Genomic DNA, 8,731 nt, shown 5'->3' on the forward strand with positions numbered 1-8,731 from the left:
TCAAACAAAAAGATGAATTCCTAACAGAAAATGTAATAGATGATATTTTACTTAATCAATCACATTGGGACGTATGTGATTGACTAAGAGAAATTCTACATGAATTTGTTCTTCTGACTGATAGATAATCAAGTTTTGGTTTAAAACAAGCGAAACTGAATAAAAACAGTGAAAATAGTTTAGAACCATGTTAAAAAATCCATTCTCAACTACAACTACATTCACAATTCATGATATACCATCATAGATTGTGTACTTAAAAGTATCATAATCCTCTGTTTCTTATTGCAGAATTGCATTTACAGTTTGAGTGTTTGCCTAACGGTGAACCTATTCCTAATGTGCCTCGTCACAGACCTTCTGCTTATTCTTTTGACATGAATTCTCCTGAAAGAACAGTTTCTCCTGCCAGAGTACTTCCTTCTATCGAGTCTCCTTCCCCTGTCGAGCCTACTCCTCGTGCCAGGTCCAGGTCTCGTCTTGCCAGAAATCCTCGTGATCGCATACTTGGATATAGACTTGATCAACTCAAATTTATTAGAGTTATTCTTAAGAAAAATCCGACCCGAATATACGAACTTCGAAAATATACTTTTCCCAACGATAACAAACTTCTATTGAGAATTAAAGATAATGCCGTTATGCCCATGCCATCCGAAGAGCATATTGTATTATCAACGCCCAATGGTGACGCCTTGGCAATATTGCACAAACAGCCGAACAGGCACATGTATTTTCGAGGAATATTTAAAGATGTTTACAGCATTTCAAAACGGGTGAAAGTAAACATGGACAATGGCGCGGTGCAATTAATGACCCCAGAAGAACTCGCGGAATGTCCAGTAGGGAGTTTAAGTCCAATTAATACATGTTTTACATTAGCGTTAGAAAAACCATTGTGCACACCATAAATTCAATTTGAAAATATTTTTATGGTCGATGATGAACCGTAATATTACAGTGAATTTATTTTCGCATAGTAATTAGTAAAAAATTTCATATACAGACTTTCAAAATAAAAAAAGCGTTTAAGATTTTTTATCTAATATTTAGAAATTAAATGTTCAGAAATAAATTTTCAAATATGGTAATATTTCTATATTACGTTGAACTCTATTATATTAAATGAAGTTGTTATTATTTCTGTACATCCAAATGATTCTGTCTATTTTTATACTACATAATAAATTCCGAATTTAATTATTTATCATTATTTTATTCTAGATACCCTATGAAATGTATGCGAAATCTCAAGCATCAATAATTATTGGACATATTGCAAAAAAATTAGGTTCTAAAGTAAAGATGTATTGAACATAAAAGATGTATTTTTCACGGATATAGAAAATTTAAAGCATTTTTCTTAAATAGCCAATTTCAACCAAAAAATTACTAAATACTTGTAAAAGAGCCTACTAGCACATACAATTGCTACAATTGTGATTTATTGAATCCTTTAAAAAAATTAAGCGGGCCTGAAATCTAAACGAACAAATTCCAAAAATGAAGATATTGAACCGTGAATCATGAAAAAATCTAAATCTGCTAACCCTTAACCCTCAAACCTCAGGTTTACAAACCATAGACTTTTAAAGCATAAAGTAAAAAACCCAATTTTACAAAGCTTGCACACCGAAATAATGTGTTCACCGAAATAATATGTTCACCTTGGAAAGTCAAACCCAAGACCTTGAAACCCTAGACCTTCAAACCCTAGATATTTGAACCCAAGAACCTCAAATCCCGGACCCTTAAACCCTAGGAGCTTAAATCCCGTGATCTTAAACCATAGACCAATATATCTTAGACCTTGAAAGTCTTCGACTACCGAACCTAAGATTTTCAAACACTAGGCTCCTATACCATAGTCCTTTAAACCGTCGGCGCATAAACTATAGATCCACGAACCTTAGTCTCACAAACCTTGCACACCTATAGATTAAACTTACAAACCTTGGAAAGTCGAACGACAGACGATCAAACTTAAGATTTTCAAACCCTAGGTCCGTAAACCTAGACCTTCAAACCATAGACTTATAAACCATAGATCCAAAAACCTTATTCTCACAAACCATGCACGTTTATACAGTACACTTACAAACCTTAAAAGTCGAACCCTACACTATCAAGTCTAATATTTTCTAACACGAAATTTTCAAACGGTACAAACTGAAGCTATAGACGCAAAAAATCTAAAATCTAAATCCGAGATCTACATTAAACCTTAGAACATCAAATTCAAAACTCTTTGATCCTATGTTTTCTAAGGCTGTACCTCAAAATCTCTGATTTCAGTTTCAAATCATTTTTACTTTTGTGTGAAAAAGCCAAGGGAACTGAATTCGATTTACCACACGACGAAGTTTCACAGGCCCTTAACTTAAAATATCAATTAAAACTAGATTCAGCCAATTGTGCTTTTGTAAGAACTAGGTGTACCTGCAGTATTCAGTGAAAACTCAAAACAATTGTTGTTGTATGGAAACATGTGCTTTAAAAATATCATTTCTGCTGTCAAGTCACGAAAGTTTCAAGCTACGCGAATATTTAAAACGTTCCTGTCTAAAGAAGTAACACTAGGTTATCAAAGTTTTTATTTGATACCATACCAATGTATTTTTTAGTTTTCTGTAAAAAAATTTAAGATCCAAATTTTAATCAAACTTTTCCAGGTTCCCTTTTATAAAAGAAGTTTTAGAAACTAATCATAGAAGAGTTATTGGTCACATTTAGAACCTCTGTTCTAGGTCCCCTTTTAGAAGAAACGTTTTAGCGACTGGTCACAGAAACGTGATTGGTCACATGTTAGACCACGATTTCAGGTACTCCTTAAAAAACATGTTTTAGTGACTAGTCATAGAAGAGAGATTTCGGTCACATCTAGGACCACTTTTCCAGATCCGCTTTTAAAAAATAAGTTTTAACGACCGGTCACAGAAGAATGATTGATGACATCTTGGAACCCTTTCCCCTACCCACTTTAGAAATTACTTTTTAGAGACTGGTCATAGAAGAGTGATTGGTTGCATCCAGGACCACTTTTCAAGGTGCCACTTTCAAAAATAAATTTTAATTACTGCTTACATAAGAGTGATTGGTCACATCTCGGACCCATTTTTCAGGGTCCACCTTAAAATATACTTTTTAGCGACTGGTCACAGAAGAGTGACACAAAAGAGCACTTACAGTTGCAAACCCCGTATTCCGGGTTTTGGGTGAATAGTGAAAGTAAAAGTAGTTTCTTGAAATGTACAATTGTGTAAGTTTACTTTTTACTGATACACTTACAAACCTTGGAAAGTCGAACCCTAGACTAGCAAACCTAATATTTTCTAACACGAAATTTTCAAACCGTACAAACTGAACCTATAGAAGCAAAAAATCTTAAATCTAAATCCGAGGCCTACATTAAACCTTAGAACATCAAATTCCAGACTCTTTGATTCTATGTTTTCTAAGGCTGTGCCTTTTAATCGTAGACTCTTGTATTCTATAGATAATAAGTTTTTGCTCAATGTCATCAAATAAGAACTCTCAAGCACCTATGTTTTGTGAATTTAAATTTTAAAACAGTGAATCTTTAAAGCCATGAATCATCAACTTTAAAATCCATTGTGTGTATAATATACTGCCTTTACTGCAAGGTTTGTTAGACTAGGATTTGTGGATCTATGGTTTATCCGTCTATGGTTTAAAGGTCAATGTTTTAGAAAAATAGGGTTTGAAAATCTTAGTTTTTATGGTCTACGGCTGAAGTGTCTAAGATTTTTAAGTAGATTATTTACATGTGTAGGGTTTATTTATCAATATATGGTTTAGGTGTCTATGGCTTAAAGTTCTAAGATATATTGGTCTACGGTTTCAAATCGTAGAATTTACGGTCCTGGGGTTTAAATGTTTAGGATTTGAGGTTCTAGGGTTTGACGGTCTAAGGGTGAAGGTCTAGGCTTCGACTGTCCAAGGTTTATGAATGCATTATCAAGATGTCCAGGTTTTGTGAGATTGAATTTGTAAATCTATGGATTAAAGTTCTATGGTTTGGGAATCTAGGGTTTGAGCGTTTAATGTCTTAATTTTTATTAACTTTCGCAATTTATTCGTTTATATTTCAAGCCTTTTTATTTACTTTTCGCAATGAATCAATATTTCAAAATTATAGAAATTGTGTGAATTTTGTCCATATTAGCAAACTGTGTGATAGGATGAAACGTGGGACCGAACTTTATTTCTTAATAACATGAAAAAAAAACTTATTTTGACTACAGGTGTATTTTGATACTATTTTACTACTATTTTAAAATCTACTTAGTTCAATAATAGACATGTTACAAAATTTTTTTGAGATTTCTTTGGCCAATCACAGGCATCGTAGAGACTACATTACATCATCCTGGAAGCACTAAAATGATTGAAAAAAAAGAAAATTGGGTATTTAATACTACCTAAATTTATTGAACTGAAATTGATTATAATGTCAGAACTAGTAAAGGATAATTGGATGATTATTATTTTAAATGTAACAGTTTGGAAAAGGGTCCTTCACCACATTTTTTCAAATTTAAAATTCTTTAATTTTTGGAATTAGACTTGAACTCCAAAGACACGAGAAGCTCGGGAATCGAGCGCTCCAAGGTATAAGCGACTTTTAGATTTCGGGCATAATGCGTTACAACGAACTCAAATCTTCTACCTACACGCGCACGTTGAATTTAATGCCGTGCGCACTCGCGCGTCCTGACTAGTGATGTTATTGATATTCTGTAAAATCCTATTAGGTTGTATGAAATCCTTTATGTAAATGTCACTTTCCCTTAAAACGTATAAGAAGTAAGATGATGGTAATGGGGGATAAGGCATTGGCTGAGGGCACCTCAAGCTATAGGCCCCCCTCCCACCATTAAGTAAGTGTGTGTGTGTAGGCAGGAGGGGGCTTTTGTTCAAAGGAATAGGGAAGAGTTACAAGGAAAATGTTTACCTTTGGGGCACACTTTAGATTCTTCCATTACATTCCAGTAAAACGTAAAAGATTACACAAGCGATGACTTCAGTTCTAATTAGTTTGGTAACCAAGTTTTTTTCCATTAATTTACCACTTATCTACTGTAAATATTTTAGAAGGATAAAGCTGTTACTTGTATTGTTAAAGATAATCACTAAAGTATAGAACGTATATGCTAATGAAGCAGAAAAATATTTACTAGTTACGTTGTTAATCAGTTTTTTGTTTATTAAAAAGTTAATCAGTTTCTTCTGTAATAAGAAAAGATGAGGATAGTCTGGACCTTCTCCTTAGGGGTCATCCTAGATTCTATTGGTAAATAAAATATTAAAATTCTAATTGAAATAAATATAATGAAACAAATTCCATTAAAGTAATAATATAATAATATAATTGGGAAATAGGACTTTGATAGATAAGTTTGATTACTAAAACTTATAAATTTGTTTGCCTAAAAAAGACATTTGAAATTTCTATTCTTTTATTATATCAACTCTTAAGCAATAAAAAGTTAAATTAGAAGAAAATCGAAGAATAGAAAAATAAGGCTTTTGAATGATTGGATTGGGATTTATATTATTAGTCCAAGCAGTACATTAAACATTATGGTGGTTCTTAGTTATAGTTAGCGGATTTTTTGTAAATTTTTCTGCCCTCATCTCCCGAGTTTACTAAAATTAAAAAAAAATCTTCTCTAAATTTGAGAAAAATTGTTTAATATTTTGGGATGCCGCAAAGACCATAAAGTTTCCCATTGATGGGGCATAGAAAAAAGTCAGCTTTTTGCAAAGAACAGGAATCAATAATTTAAGGTTGAATAATTTTAATGCACTCTTATGGGCCCCCAAAGCAGGCCCACAAAGTGACAAATTTTAATTTCAAGTAATATTGCCGCTTATTAACGCTTTCGAAAAGTTTTTGCAAATAAATAATAATTGATCGGTAATTTAAGAATAGCCTGTCATTTGTTAACTAATGTAAAATTTTTTAAATAATTTGATTTTATTAACATTTTTTAGTCAAATCGCGAAATGAACATATTTCTATACTTCATGAGTTATTTAATCAAGGATAACAATAAAATAATTTGTTTAAATAATTATAAAAAGTTTAAATAATACGAATTTGTTTAATTACATATTTAACCTACAAATAGCAGGAGAAGCACTGCAAGTCACTAAATTTTCGGCAAATTTCAATATTTTTAAATACTAATTTGATTATTATAAATACTAGTAGATAAAAAAATTTACATTGTTTAAAAAAGTTTCTTGTTTACTTATTTCATTTTTGCTATTTTTCGAAAAATTTAAATATTTTTATGTTCTGCTTTTTTAAGAATACTCTGAAATGTTTAAAGAAATTGAATTGGTTCAAAACATTGTAATTTGTTTAAACATCTGCGAGTATTCATAAAAAACAAATCGGTTCATAAAAATATTTAAATTTGTCGAAAATTTAGAGAGAATTAATGTTTCTCCTTCTTTTTTTAGGTAAAATATATACTTAGACAAATGATTAATATTTTCATAAAATTAAAATTATTTAAATAATATACTTGAACACTATAATAATTGTATCATATTATCGCGTTTAAATATAAGATTTACAATAAGCGAACTTTTCTCCAATTTAAAATCGATGGAAATCCGATTTTGCTCAAATGTAGAGAATATTTTTTTTTAGCATTCAAACAGGACTTTGAAGTGAGAGCGAAGCAATTCGAAATTAAAAAAGTTAAGACCACCCTAGTAAAGAGATTGCAAATTTTAATCTCGTTGAACAAAAGATAAATTGGGTTATAAATTCACGTGGATCTCGAAATTAACAGTTGCCTTTTTAAAAGTGTTTAATAGATTAACTTTGATCTAACTTCGACTCCTGCATGATTTTTGGTTTCTCAGGATTAACAAAAATCTTATTATAAAACGTTCAATTGTTGATAAGTACAGGATTTTCGGCTAAAAAAACGTTTTCTACAAAGAATTCCACATGACTTTTTTTTGTTCTGGCTATTATAAAATCAAATTAACTACTGTGTTGACAAATACATTGTCAATTAGGGCTGCACTTATAACTAATGAGACACCAACATACATAAAATTGTGTACTTGACGAAAACTGTAATCCTCATTTTCTCTTTGCAGAATTAACTGCACAGTTTGAGTGTTTGCCTAATGGCGAACCTCTTCCTAATGCTGATCGAGGCAGACCTTCTTCTTCTTCTTCTTCTTCTTCTTTTGACAGACATTCTCCTGAAAGAACTCTTCCTCTTGATAGGCCAAATTCCTCTGCCAGTTCTCATCCATCGGCCCAGCCTCCTCTTCGTGCGAGATCCGGGTCCAGGACTCCTACTGTAAATCGTTATTCGCTCATACTTGGATATACACTTGAACAACTTAAATTTGTCCGACTTATTCTCAAAACTAATGCGGCCCGGATATTTGAACTTCGAAGTTATACTTTTCCTCCAGATAATGTAGTTCTTGTTAAAACCAAAGATAATTTATTTATGCCTATCCGAGCGGAAAAACAAATTGTATTATCAACGGCCAATGGTGACATCTGGGCAATATTAGAAAAAAAGGCTAACAGACATACCTTTTTTCGGGGAATATTTATATCTGTTAACGATAAGACAAAACGGGTGAAAATGAATATGAAAAGCGGCACAGTTCAATTATTGACACCAAAAGAAATCTCGGAATGTCCAGTAGGGAACAATAACCCAATTAAAACATGTTTTAGATTAGTGTTCGAAAGATAATTGTGCACATCTTAAATTCGATTTGAAAAATGTTGCTAAGGTTACTGATGGACCGGAAAATGATTCACTTTTTCTTAATGTTAAGTAATCAATAATAATGTCACTTGTTTTACAATATGTAGTTCTGAACTCAGTTACCAGAAACATTTTAATTTCATGAATTTTATAGCGCAGGTTTGCAGACTTAAACAATAAAAAAGGCAAGCGTTTTAAATTATCATAAAAAAATTTCAAGTCGTCCAACTTTAAATATGCATTGATTCATAATTAAAAAATGAAGGTTAGTTCGAATTAGCTTAAAAGTATTACTGATTAAACAAGAATTGAATTTAAAAGACGATTCTGTATTTGTTCAATGAGAATGCCCTTTGATTTATTTTCAAGTCCTATTTAAACAATTTTACCGTGTTCAAGATTAAATTGTTAACCCATTTAATTCAAAATATTTTGATTAAAATAAAAAATTATTTCTATTAGTTAGCAATGTTTGTATGATTATTCAATATAAACAGTTTTTAAAACTTATATTGGCTTTATCAATGCTGACTTTTCTATATGAATTCAAACGTTTAGTATTAAAGAAAGGTGTTATTATTTCTGTATATCGGACCGATGCTGCTTATTTCAATATTGAAAAATAAATGATAAATTAAACAGTTATTAATGATATTTTGCTATTGCAAATACCGACACTACTGTCTCCAAATAGACTATTTAAGCTTTTTTAATTTCATTCTGGTATATTTCGCAACTATCCATCGACTAAGTCAAGTGCCTATCGAGTTGATGATATTACGAATTAAATTATTACGATGTTTGACCTCCCTTAAAACGATGTAGTAGTATTCACATAATTAGTAGTATCATATACGAGGGTAGTTCAATAAGTCCTTAGAATGAAGTATAAAAACAATTTTTTTTGGGTAATTTTTTTTTTATTTTTCAACATAATCTCCTTGGAGCTC

This window comes from Belonocnema kinseyi, chromosome 5, assembly GCF_010883055.1.
Source record: "Belonocnema kinseyi isolate 2016_QV_RU_SX_M_011 chromosome 5, B_treatae_v1, whole genome shotgun sequence".
Lineage (NCBI taxonomy): Eukaryota > Metazoa > Arthropoda > Insecta > Hymenoptera > Cynipidae > Belonocnema > Belonocnema kinseyi.